This window comes from Rutidosis leptorrhynchoides, chromosome 2 (genome assembly GCF_046630445.1).
Source record: "Rutidosis leptorrhynchoides isolate AG116_Rl617_1_P2 chromosome 2, CSIRO_AGI_Rlap_v1, whole genome shotgun sequence".
Classification (NCBI taxonomy): Eukaryota; Viridiplantae; Streptophyta; class Magnoliopsida; order Asterales; family Asteraceae; genus Rutidosis; species Rutidosis leptorrhynchoides.
Window position 1 is genome coordinate 216,563,729 of NC_092334.1, and position 13,246 is coordinate 216,576,974.

The window sequence follows — 13,246 nt, forward strand, 5'->3', positions numbered from 1 at the left end:
ACACCGTAAGTTACGTCGTGTTTTCTTTAAAGCGTTAAATGCGGAAAACCCAAATGCAATTTTACGCTACGGGTTAAGAACCTATTTTGACTCAACATATCCCAACGTAGGACTTCGTGAGTTAGAAAGAGCTTCTTACATGCAACATAAAGAAGCATGTTATGCTTACGGGTTAGTGATGTTCGCTTCTCACCAAAGTGAGAAAAAGAGCATCGGATTACAACTTTTAAATAAAACCTTCCCACAAGTGACGGATTCAGTAGTTGGGGTGAGAAACAAGGTTTTTAGATTATTACGAGGCTGTTGGACATTACGAAACCCTCGACCCTTTGATGACGTTATTCATCTTTTCCATTCGTCTCTCGAAAGCATCTATTTTTGCGGAAACGGAATCAAAGTCATGGCTAGAATCGGCTCTAGCCGCTTTAGATGAACGAAAAATATCTTTTTCCTGATGCCACTCATGTGAGTGGGAGGCTGTGTTATCAATAATTTTGTAAGCTTCAGTTGCGGTTTTCTTCATAATGGAACCACCAGCTATTATGTCGATGTCTTTTAGTGTAGCAATGTCGCATCCTTGGTAGAATATTTGTACTATTTGATAAGTATCTAAACCATGTTGAGGACATCCTCTCAACAACTTTTCAAATCTTGTCCACGCCTCATATAATGTTTCATTTGGCTTTTGCGCGAACGTAACAATTTCTCCTTGAAGTCTCACGGCTTTAGATGCCGTAAAGAATTGTTTAAGAAATTTTTCAACTAAAACATCCCATGTATCAATCGCCCCTTCAAGTAACGATTCTAACCAATCTTTGGCTTCTCCCTTTAAATTCCAAGGAAATAACATGAGATAGATCTGTTCATCCTCAACTTCTCTGATTTTGAATAGAGTACAGGTCCTATTAAAGGTTCAAAGATGTTCATTTGGATCTTCTTTTGGCGTACCACTATATTGGCATTGATTAGTTACCATGTGTAGGATTTGTCCTTTGATTTCATAATCTGGCGCAATAATGTCTGGCTTAATAATGGCGTGACCTTGGCCCGTGCGTGTGGCTCTCATTCGGTCTTCCATACTTAGAGGTTCCGTTATTTCCATATTTGAAATTGTTGAATCTGAATCACTAGAGGATTCTGATTTAATGGTTTCTTTCTCGACAATCTCCGGTTAAATGATTTGTGGTTCAGGATCTCTGAATTGTCCTTGAATATCCTCCGGGTTCTCAATTGTGAAATCGGGTTCAAAAAATGGATTATCGGAAATTTGAGTTGGAGAACTTGTTCGACTAGATGATGATTCTAAAGAAAAATCTACGGCGATTATGTTAGCTAGATGTCTTGATCGAGTTACAGGTGGTGAACGTATGAAAGGTGGTGAACGTTTTGCTCGGTGCATTCACAGAATATCCTATTAGTTATAAAAATAAAAATAAAAATTATATAAGTTATCAAATTGATAGACTTTTCTGATTTTGCCCACGTTTCGAATAGCCAATAGATGCAGCAGGTAGCCAGGACCCTTTAAATCGGAAGCCCACAACTCGCCACTAACAAATCCAACTATTACTATGAACTAGAAAATTTTGGATGTCTATCAATTTAACAGCTTAAAAATAATTTTTCGTCGAAATTTAAAGAAAATGAAGAAAATTCTATGTCTTAAAAACTAGAGCGTCGAGAAATAAGAAAGAAAAAGAGCGCATCGAAAAACGTCGAAAAATAAAAGGTCGAAAAATAAAAATAAGAAAGTAGAACGTCTAAACTTAAAAGGTACTAAATACTAAAAATTAAAACTTACGTCTAACGGTATTAAAGCTTAAAAGGAAATCTATATCCAAAACTGCAATAACTTAAAAGACACTAAAATATATAAATGGCGTCTCAAAATTCTAAAGCGTCTAAATTCTAAATCTAAAGAAAAAGCACTTAAGGGATTTTACGGCAAAGTCAAAAAACTAGAAATATAAAAATAACTATGGCAAAATACTAGATTAAAACTAATTACGAACAAAAAATTATAAAATTACGCTTTAACTAATAAAAAGATACAAAATAAAAAAAATAAGCTTAAAGTTATAAAAATACAATTTTATAAAAATATTATTTTTATATTATTTATTTTATAAAAATATCAATTTATAATTAATAAAACTAATTTAAACTAAATATTACAAATTTAATTAAAACTTAAACTAATTATTATTAAATTAAACCCTAACTATAATTAATTAATAATAATTATTATTAAATAAAAACCCTAATCGTACAGACTAGGATACCTAGGCTGTCTTTTCAACTCATGCGATCGCATGAATTGTATGTTATATATCCATGCGGTCGCATGACCCTCAGATCCAGTTCAGATGTTGGGCTGCTACAGTGTAGTGGCCCGATTACTTTTTTTTCTATTTTTATTTTATTTATATAAAATAAATAAAAACTTAATTTTTAAAAACTAAAATAGAAATAGAAAAACTTTATAATTTTATATATTATAAACAAACTCTTAAAAATATATATATTTCATTTTTCTTTTTATATTTTTGTATTTTTAATTTTTAAAACGTATTTTTACAAAAAGAAATTAAAACTTAATAAAAATCTTTTTTTATAGCGTTTTGCTTCGGCGTTTAAGAGTTCCCCGGCAGCGGTGCCAAAAACTTGATGTGCGAGCAGAGGGGTACGAAATAGTTATTATTTTTACTACGAAATACTACACATGTTTTATTAATTTACGGATGGGGATATACCTAAACCTTGCTACAACACTTATAGGCAGTGTACCTAATCGTAGAGTAGTGTAGTTTTTAGTAAGTCCGGTTCGTTCCACAGGGAGCTAGCTGAGTTTAACGCTATATTTTTAACAACTATATTTATATAAATTATATATAATTATATATAGTAATATTATTATAAAAGGGGTTTTTTTACCGTTTAATGACCGGTTTGTCGATTTTAAATAAAGCGTAAAGATAAATGACAATAATTAAAGTGCGATAAATAAAATTGCGATAATTAAAAGTGCGATAAAATGACAGTAAATAAAGGTACGATGAAATAAAAGTATTATGCTTATTTAAACTTCTGTAATCATGATGTTCGACGTGTTGATTTTAATTTATTACCCGGGTTAATTGTCCTTTGTCCTGGATTATTTGATACCTATTTGGTTTTTGTCCATAATAGTCCATCGGTCATAATTATAAAATGCTCGTCAAATTAACCTTATTCCCGAAGTCAAATATTCCAACTAATTAGGGATTCGAACTGTAACAAGGTTTTAATACTTTGTTAATAATTACACCAGGTTATCGACTGCGAGTAATTCAAGGTTTTAATACTTTGTTAACAATTACATCAATTATCCTTGTATGTAATCCATCCCTGTTTTAATGAGATATGAATATTAATTTACCCACTTGATCAGAATGAATAATCAATTACCCAACCCGAATAATTAATTAAATGATCGTAAAAGATGTCGTATAAATTCCACTAAATAGAACATACATAATCATTTCAATAATTATTAGATTAACTAATTTGAAGATAGGTTCGACAGGTTGCAATGAGTTGTCATTCGATTAGACAATACCCCCTATCTATTAATAGTCAATAGTCCAATTTCCACAAGTGTCGGTCTTTTGTCCAAACCTTAATTATGGTACAAAATCTAATAACCCAATCTTAATTTTTAATCCAACATCACGATTACTTTGGCTTAAATAAGCATAATAATAACTTAGTTACGAGACATTAATTTAAAAAGGAAGAACATAGCTTACAGTGGTGATTAATCGCGTAGCGTTGCACGGACAGAATTTCGACTTAAAAACTTACAACATTAGCTACCATAACCTTATTATTATTAATTTAAATTAAAATTATAATTAAAATATAAATATAAATATAAATTGAGAGATAAGAGAAAGAAAATAGAAAAAGATGATTAAAACTCGCAGAAAAGTGGCGAATTTATAGGATGTGGCCTGCTACAGTACCTCATGCGGTCGCATGAGTTTTGTGCCTTCTGGCCATGCGATCGCATGGCTGTCATTTCCTGGTTACATACTTTTTGGCTCCTAGCTTGTCGACATATTTATTTAATATATATAATATATATATAATTTTATATAATTATATATATTATATTATATTCATGTGCATAGTTGATTTGTAATTTTAGCTCCGTTGCGTCGCGCGTTGAGAGTTGACTCTGGTCCCGGTTCCAGATTTTCGAACGTCCTTTCATACGCGGAGATATCTTGTACTTTGCGTTTCGCGGCTCGTACTCTTGTAATTTTTAGACGTTTCTCATCAATAATTCGAACCACTTGGATTGTACTTTGTACTTTTTAGCTTTTTGATCATTTACGTCTTCAAATCGTCGTTTTCTTCTTTTGCCTTCGCACTTATTTATTTAAACGAATATTACATAAAAATAGAACAATTACAACTAAAAGCTTTACATATTGGAAGGATATTGCGCCTAAATATATGTTTATTTGGAGCACTATCAAATATCCCCACACTTGAGCGTTGCTTGTCCTCAAGCAATACAGAACTTAAAATAAAATCACACTTCACTCGAATCACTTTTTTTTTATTCTCACACTTTATACATCAGTGATTTTGATACGGCGGTATAAACAATGATAGTAACGATGTGGTTTACAGTCCCACATGACTATGAAAATTTAGATCCTTAAGGAAATTGGATCTTTATGAAAACATTTGATCTTTTGAAAATTCATTCTAGCTTTTACCCTAGATAAGTTTTCCGGAATAACCCTTCACTGGTGTTTGCAAAATGTTTTTGTGGGTTTTGTGGGTTTTGTGGGTTTCGGATTTTAAAATTTTAGCTAAAAACTTGCGGTTTTGTGTCACCCACTTGCTAACCTTGTATTAGGAAAGCAACACGTCCAGTATACTTGCTCCGTATATTACCTTTCGGTAAACTACCGTCCGGTTGTAAAGGAAAGCGTTGAACAAGCAACTGTTAAGGCAATGTCTAATGATATGCATTTGTTCATGGTCTACAACGTGTCGGATGCAATTACTATCCTTTATAGGAGCAATAGTAAAGATCACCCTATAGTTTTTCGGTCTGGCACAAGGTCCTGTCTTCGACCATGCTATGCAACCACCGTTCTTACAGTTGACACCCGATTTGGTTCAGGTGACCTAATGAATTCCAGGTGAATTCCTAGGATTTTACGTTCAATGGTAATGAACGCATTGAAAATGGGTTTTCAGAAAACAAATCGGTTTGTAAATTGATCAAAATATTTTCTCGTTCAAGCTCGAGTTTAGATATCATCGAATTCTATGAGTTTGTAATTCTCAATCTTTAAAGTCAATCTCAAAGATTGAGTAATATCAGGCTTAAAAGCTGATTTTTAATCTTTAAGGAGATTATCCTTTCTGGGGGTCAGATTCATTAGTCTTATCAAGCTAATTTACACGGCGCCCTCCCCATTTTATGAGACAGATCCTCTCATGGTTAGGATAAGTCTGACCACTTGGCAACCCTGTTTGATGCTGAGGTCCGTGGATTTTTAGCTGATTTTCGAGAAAACTTTTTAAGATTTTTCGTAAACTCTACAACTGGTCTGGACGACAACTTCCTGACCTAAATCAAGAAGCGTGTGACTTTTTCGGAAGACTTTACTTCCTTTTAATGATGGAATTGATTCATCGTGTAGATCCATCAATTCTTTCAAATATATTACAGTAAATCGGGTAAAACTAATTAGTATCGTCCAAAACAAAAGTACCTGCAATAATCATGTACAAAAATATGTGATATCTGTTTTAAAGAACTTTGTGCATTCTTCCCACACTTAGCTTTTCTTTATTCTTTTCTTCGCCTTTTTATTCTCTTCTATTCCATTTTAAATGAATTCAAGCGTTTTGGGTTGTTTCTCCATTTATGTTCTCTCCGAGGTAACAATAATTTCGGTATTATAACCTAGTTTTATCGTTCATAAATATGTATAAACATGATTTTGAATTCATTTTACTTGAAAATTTTTCAAATTTTCACAAAATTTGGCAAATAAACCAAGTGTAAACCCGAGAGAATTTATAGCCCTTCCCCACACTTGAGATCATGTAATGCCCTCATTTACATGAAATCAGACTATAATTATAAATTCATGAGGGTGATTAGTGTAGAAAAGTGATTAAAAATACCGAGTTTGCAAACATATTATTTTATATCACATTTGATATTTTGCGTCTTGTCGTCAAAATTAGTAGCTTTTGCTGAACTTAATGTCAGTCTTTGAAAGTGCGTTGTTTTACCCTGTTTTGTACATAAGATAAACTACAAACATATATATAATATATTTATATATTTTTTTTATAAAACCTTTATTTATTAAAACAATTTAAATGAATAATTTTTTAAAATTTTGTTTCCTTATACTTTAGGTAGTTTCGGTATGTTTGCCTAGTCCGTCCCTCGACAAAATTTAAAATTTGTCATTTTTAAAGCGATTGTTTTAAAAGCAAAGATTTTTTTGGGTTTTTTAATTTTTTTGTTATACTTTAGATCAATAATATTAAAAATAATGATAACAAAATTTGTCGCCCCGCCCTCGGGTAAAGCAATTTCGGTTCCATGACCTAGTCTTCAACTTACGATGAATTTTAGAAATTATTTTTTTAAACTTAATGAAATAAAGTAATTTTTTTTTTTAAAATCACAAAAATCTTAAATTTAAAAATGCATATTAATTTTATACAAAACCTACAAAACAAAAATTCAGAATGGGGAAAGAAAACTAGTTCTTTAGTGTCTGCTAGTGGAAAAGACCAATCGGATTCCATTCTCGGAACTACACGAGAACAGAACAACTAACTTTAGACAGCGTTTTCTTTTTAGAACATTTGAATCTCCCCACACTTAGGAAGCTGTGGTGTCGAATTTGTGATTAACTTCATCGTCAATTTCTTTTGGACCATAATCAACTTGCATATCTGTGACTTTTACTTTAAGCCATTGGTCGGATTCTTGTGTAATATTCACAAATTCAACTAGTTTCGCCTTTTCTTTAGGCGATAGATTAGATACTAACCGGTTACATAAGTTAAAGTTCCCATTGGTTCTAGCATCGTGAATCCGTTTAATAAGTTTCTTCATTGAACTATTAATAACGGAGTCATTTAATTATGTATCAACAACGGGGTTCTTTGTTATCAAGTCATCATTAGGTGTTACTTCATCTTTCTCACACTTAGGCATTTTATTATTGTTAAGCACTACCGTTGGAGTTGGTAAAACAATATGCTTCTCATCGATCGTTTTTGTTGGTTCAACGGTTTTGGTTGGTGGAGATTTAGGCTTTCGACTCACAAAGGTGATCGATTTTTCACCATCACTAAGTGTCATTCTACCCTCTCTTACATCAAATAATGCCCCGGTGGACGCAAAAAATGGTCGACCTAAAATTAGAGGAATGTTTGAGTCCTCTTCTATGTCAATGACAATGAATTCGACTAGAAAGGTTAAATTACCCACTTGAACGGGTAGGTTGTCAGTAATTCCAACTGGGTGCCTAATGGTTTGATCAAAGAGTCGAACACTCATCTCTGTTGGACTTAACTCACCTACTCCTAATCTCTTATATAATAAAAGAGGCATAACACTCACACTCGCACCTAAATCTGCTAGTGCATCATACATGACACAATCACTAAGTAGACAAGGAACAATAAATTCACCCGGATCACCCAACTTTGGTGGAGGTTTTGGTGGAACTGTCTTCACCGGGTTTACTTTTACGGTTTTTGTTTCTTGCACTTTCTTATTCTTCTTCTTTTTTCCTAAGGTATCACAAATTTTATTACCAATCATTTGCTCATACTCAACTCCTTTTCTTGGAAACGGGATGGGTGGTCTGTATAGTGCCACCACTGGCTTTACATACTCGGGTGGTGGTGGTGTTGTAATTTCTTCATTGTTACTCACATCTAAAACCTTCCCATCTTCTGGAGCTGGTTTTTCAGAATTTGTTGATACCATATTAACATTCTCATTCCGAGAATTTACTTTAGTATTACTCTGTAGATTTCCTTGTTCCCTCTCACTCATCATGCTAGCAAGAGTACCTACGTGTTTTTCTAGATTCAAAATGGAAGCTTGTTGAGTTCTTAATGACTGATCGAACCTCTCATTTGTTTGGGTTTGAGATGTAATAAATTGTGTTTGAGATTCCATTAGCTTTGCCATCATTTCTTCCATATTTGGCTTTTTCTCTTCGGTTTGTTGTGGTGGTTTATACAAGCTAGGTCTTTGTTGATTGAAAGTGTTGTTTTGAGTTGGTTGGTTATTCGGACCTTGTTAGTTGTACGAGTTATTGTTAGGTCCATTTGGATTGTAAAGAATGTTTTGATTTCGATTGAGGTTTGGCCTTGGCGGTTGATAATTATTTTGATAATTATTTCCCGGCCTTTGGTTTATGTAGGAAACATTCTCTCATTGTTCCATTGTTTACTCGATGTGACAATCTTTCATTAAGTGTGGTCCACCGCATTGCTCACAACTGATTCGTATTGCGTGAATATCTTTATTCATCTTTTCCATTCGTCTCTCGAAAGCATCTATTTTTGCGAAAACGGAATCAAAGTCATGGCTAGAATCAGCTCTAGCCGCTTTAGATGAACGAAAAATATCTTTTTCCTGATGCCACTCATGTGAGTGGGAGGCTGTGTTATCAATAATTTTGTAAGCTTCAGTTGCGGTTTTCTTCATAATGGAACCACCAGCTGTTATGTCGATCTCTTTTCGTGTAGCAATGTCGCATCCTTGGTAGAATATTTGTACTATTTGATAAGTATCTAAACCATGTTGAGGACATCCTCTCAACAACTTTCCAAATCTTGTCCATACCTCATATAATGTTTCATTTGGCTTTTGCGCGAACGTAACAATTTCTCCTTGAAGTCTCACGGCTTTAGATGCCGGAAAGAATTGTTTAAGAAATTTTTCAACTAAAACATCCCATGTATCAATTGCCCCTTCAGGTAACGATTCTAACCAATCTTTGGCTTCTCCCTTTAAAGTCCAGGGAAATAACATGAGATAGATCTGTTCATCCTCAACTTCTCTGATTTTGAATAGAGTACAGATCCTATTAAAGGTTCGAAGATGTTTGTTTGGATCTTCTTTTAGCGTACCACTATATTTGCATTGATTAGTTACCATGTGTAGGATTTGTCCTTTGATTTCATAATCTGGTGCATTAATGTCTGGCTTAATAATGGCGTGACCTTGGCCCATGCGTGTGGCCCTCATTCGGTCTTCCATACTTAGAGGTTCCGTTATTTCTATATTTGAAATTGTTGAATCTGAATCACTAGAGGATTCTGATTTAATGGTTTCTTTCTCGACAATCTCCGGTTGAATGATTTGTGGTTCAGGATCTCTGAATTGTCCTTGAATATCCTCCGGGTTCTCAATTGTGAAATCGGGTTCAAAAAATGGATTATCGGAAATTTGAGTTGGAGAACTTGTTCGATTAGATGATGATTCTAAAGAAAAATCTACGGCGATTATATTAGCTAGATGTCTTGATCGAATTACAGGTGGTGAACGTATGAAAGGTGGTGAACGTTTTGCTCGGTGCATTCACAGAATATCCTATTAGTTATAAAAATAAAATAAAAATTTATATAAGTTATCAAATTAATAGACTTTTCTGATTTTGCCCACATTTCGAATAGCCAATAGATGCAGCAGGTAGCCAGGACCGTTTAAATCGGAAGCCCACAACTCGCCACTAACAAATTCAACTAATACTACGAACCAAAAAATTTTGGATATCTATCAATTTAACCGCTTAAAATAATTTTTCGTCCAGATTTAAAGAAAATGAAGAAAATTCTATGTCTTAAAAACTAGAGCGTCAAGAAATAAGAAAGAAAAAGAGCGCGTCGAAAAACGTCGAAAAATAAAAGGTCGAAAAATAAAAATAAGAAAGTAGAACGTCTAAACTTAAAAGGTACTAAATACTAAAAATTAAAACTTACGTCTAAAGGTATTAAAGCTTAAAAGGAAATCTATATCCAAAACTGCAATAACTTAAAAGGCACTAAAATATATAAATGGCGTCGCAAAATTCTAAAGCGTCTAAATTCTAAATCTAAAGAAAAAGCACTTAAGAGATTTTATGGCAAAGTCTAAAAACTAGAAATATAAAAATAACTATGGCAAAATACTAGATTAAAACTAATTACGAACAAAAAATTATAAAATTACGCTTTAACTAATAAAAAGATACAAAAAAAAAAAAGCTTAAAGTTATAAAAATACAATTTTATAAAAATATTATTTTTATATTATTTATTTTATAAAAATATCAATTTATAATTAATAAAACTAATTTAAACTAAATATTACAAATTTAATTAAAACTTAAACTAATTATTATTAAATTAAACCCTAACTATAATTAATTAATAATAATTATTATTAAATAAAAACCCTAATCGTACAGACTAGGATACCTAGGCTGTCTTTTCAACTCATGTGATCGCATGAGTTGTATGTTATATATCCATGCGGTCGCATGACCCTCGGATCCAGTTCAGATGTTGGGCTGCTATAGTGTAGTGGCCCGATTACTTTTTTTTTCTTTTTTTTTCCTGTTTTTAATTTATTTATATAAAATAAATAAAAACTTAATTTTTAAAAACTAAAATAGAAATAGAAAAACTTTATAATTTTATATATTTTAAACAAACTCTTAAAAATATATATATTTCGTTTTTCTTTTTATATTTTTGTATTTTTAATTTTTAAAACGTATTTTTATAAAAAGAAATTAAAACTTAATAAAAATCTTTTTTTATAGCGTTTCGCTTCGGCGTTTAAGAGTTCCCCGGCAGCGGCGCCAAAAACTTGATGTGCGAGGAGAGGGGTAAGAAATAATTATTATTTTTACTACGAAATACTACACAGGTTTTATTAATTTACGGATGGGATATACCTAAACCTTGCTACAACACTTATAGGCAGTGTACCTAATCGTAGAGTAGTGTAGTTTTTAGCAAGTCCGGTTCGTTCCACAGGGAGCTCGCTGAGTTTAACGCTATATTTTAACAACTATATCTATATAAAATATATATAATTATATATAGTAATATTATTATAAAAGGGGGTTTTTTGACCGTTTAATGACCGGTTTGTCGATTTTAAATAAAGTGTAAAGATAAATGACAATAATTAAAGTGCGATAAATAAAATTGCGATAATTAAAAGTGCGATAAAATGACAGTAAATAAAGGTACGATGAAATAAAAGTATGATGCTTATTTAAACTTCCGTAATCATGACGTTCGACGTGTTGATTTTAATTTATTACCCGGGTTAATTGTCCTTTTTCCTGGATTATTTGATACCTATTTGGTTTTTGTCCATAATAGTCCATCGGTCATAATTATAAAATGCTCGTCAAATTAACCTTATTCTCGAAGTCAAATATTCCAACTAATTAAGGATTCGAACTGTAACAAGGTTTTAATACTTTGTTAACAATTACACCAGGTTATCGACTGCGCGTAATTCAAGGTTTTAATACTTTGTTAACAATTACATCAATTATCCTTGTATGTAATCCACCCCTGTTTTAATGAGATATGAATATTAATTTACCCACTTGATCAGAATGAATAATCAATTACCCAACCCGAATAATTAATTAAATGATCGTAAAAGATGTCGTATAAACGTCACTAAATAGAACATACATAATCATTTTAATAATTATTAGATTAACTAATTTGAAGATAGGTTCGACAGGTTCCAATGAGTTGTCATTCGATTAGACAATACCCCCTATCTATTAATTGTCAATAGTCCAATTTCCACAAGTGTCGGTCTTTTGTCCAAACCTTAATTATGGTACAAAATCTAATAACCCAATCTTAATTTTTAATCCAACATCACGATTACTTTGGCTTAAATAAGCATAATAATAACTTAGTTACGAGACATTAATTTAAAAAGGAAGAACATAGCTTACAGTGGTGATTAATCGTGTAGCGTTGCACGGACAGAATTTCGACTTAAAAACTTACAACATTAGCTACCATAGCCTTATTATTATTAATTTAAATTAAAATTATAATTAAAATATAAATATAAATATAAATTGAGAGATAAGAGAAAGAATATAGAAAAAGATGATTAAAACTCGCAGAAAACTGGCGAATTTATAGGATGTGGCCTGCTACAGTAACTCATGCAGTCGCATGAGTTTTGTGCCTTCTAGCCATGCGATCGCATGGCCGTCATTTCCTGGTCACATACTTTTTGGCTCCTAGCTTGTCGACATATTTATTTAATATATATAATATATATATATATAATTTTATATAATTATATATATATATATTATATTATATTCATGTGCATAGTTGATTTGTAATTTTAGCTCCGTTGCGTCGCGAGTTGAGAGTTGACTCTGGTCCCGGTTTCGAATTTTCGAACGTCCTTTCGTACGCGGAGATATCTTGTACTTAGCGTTTCGCGGTTCGTACTCTTGTAATTTTTAGACATTTCTCATCAATAATTCGAACCACTTGGATTGTACTTTGTACTTTTTAGCTTTTTGATCATTTGCGTCTTTAAATCGTCGTTTTCTTCTTTTGTCTTCGCACTTATTTATTTAAACGAATATTACATAAAAATAGAACAATTACTACTAAAAGCTTTACATATTGGAAGGATATTGCGCCTAAATATATGTTTATTTGGAGCACTATCACAAACATAGCCGCAGTTCAGGCTGCGATGCAAAACAACAACAATAACTCTGGGTCTAGCAGTGGAGTTAACTCCACAGGAAACCGTGTAGGATGCTCCTACAAGGCTTTCACTGCCTGTAAACCTCTAGAATTTGATGGAACTGAAGGACCAGTCGGACTGAAACGATGGACCGAGAAGGTCGAATCTGTGTTTGCTATAAGCAAATATGCCGAAGAAGACAGGGTTAAGTATGCCACACATACCTTTACAGGTACTGCGTTAACATGGTGGAACTCCTACCTCGAAAAGGTGGGACAAAATGCTGCTTACGCACTACTGTGGCCAGCATTCAAATACTTGATGAATGAGCAGTATCGTCCCAGAAACGAAGTCAATAAGCTCAAGACAGAGCTTAGAGAATTACGAGCGCAAGGATTCGATATTACCAAATACGAACGACGATTCATAGAGTTGTGTTTATTGTGTCCA

The 13,246-nt window shown here is 32.6% G+C and overlaps 1 non-coding gene across 1 annotated transcript; it reads left to right on the forward strand.

Annotated features, from left to right (window-relative positions):
* Nucleotides 1–611: 611 nt before the first annotated feature.
* Nucleotides 612–718, forward strand: LOC139894925 (small nucleolar RNA R71). Its single transcript, XR_011775401.1, has one exon. It is a non-coding gene; the product is annotated as a small nucleolar RNA R71 (small nucleolar RNA).
* The last annotated feature ends 12,528 nt before the right edge of the window (nt 719–13,246 follow it).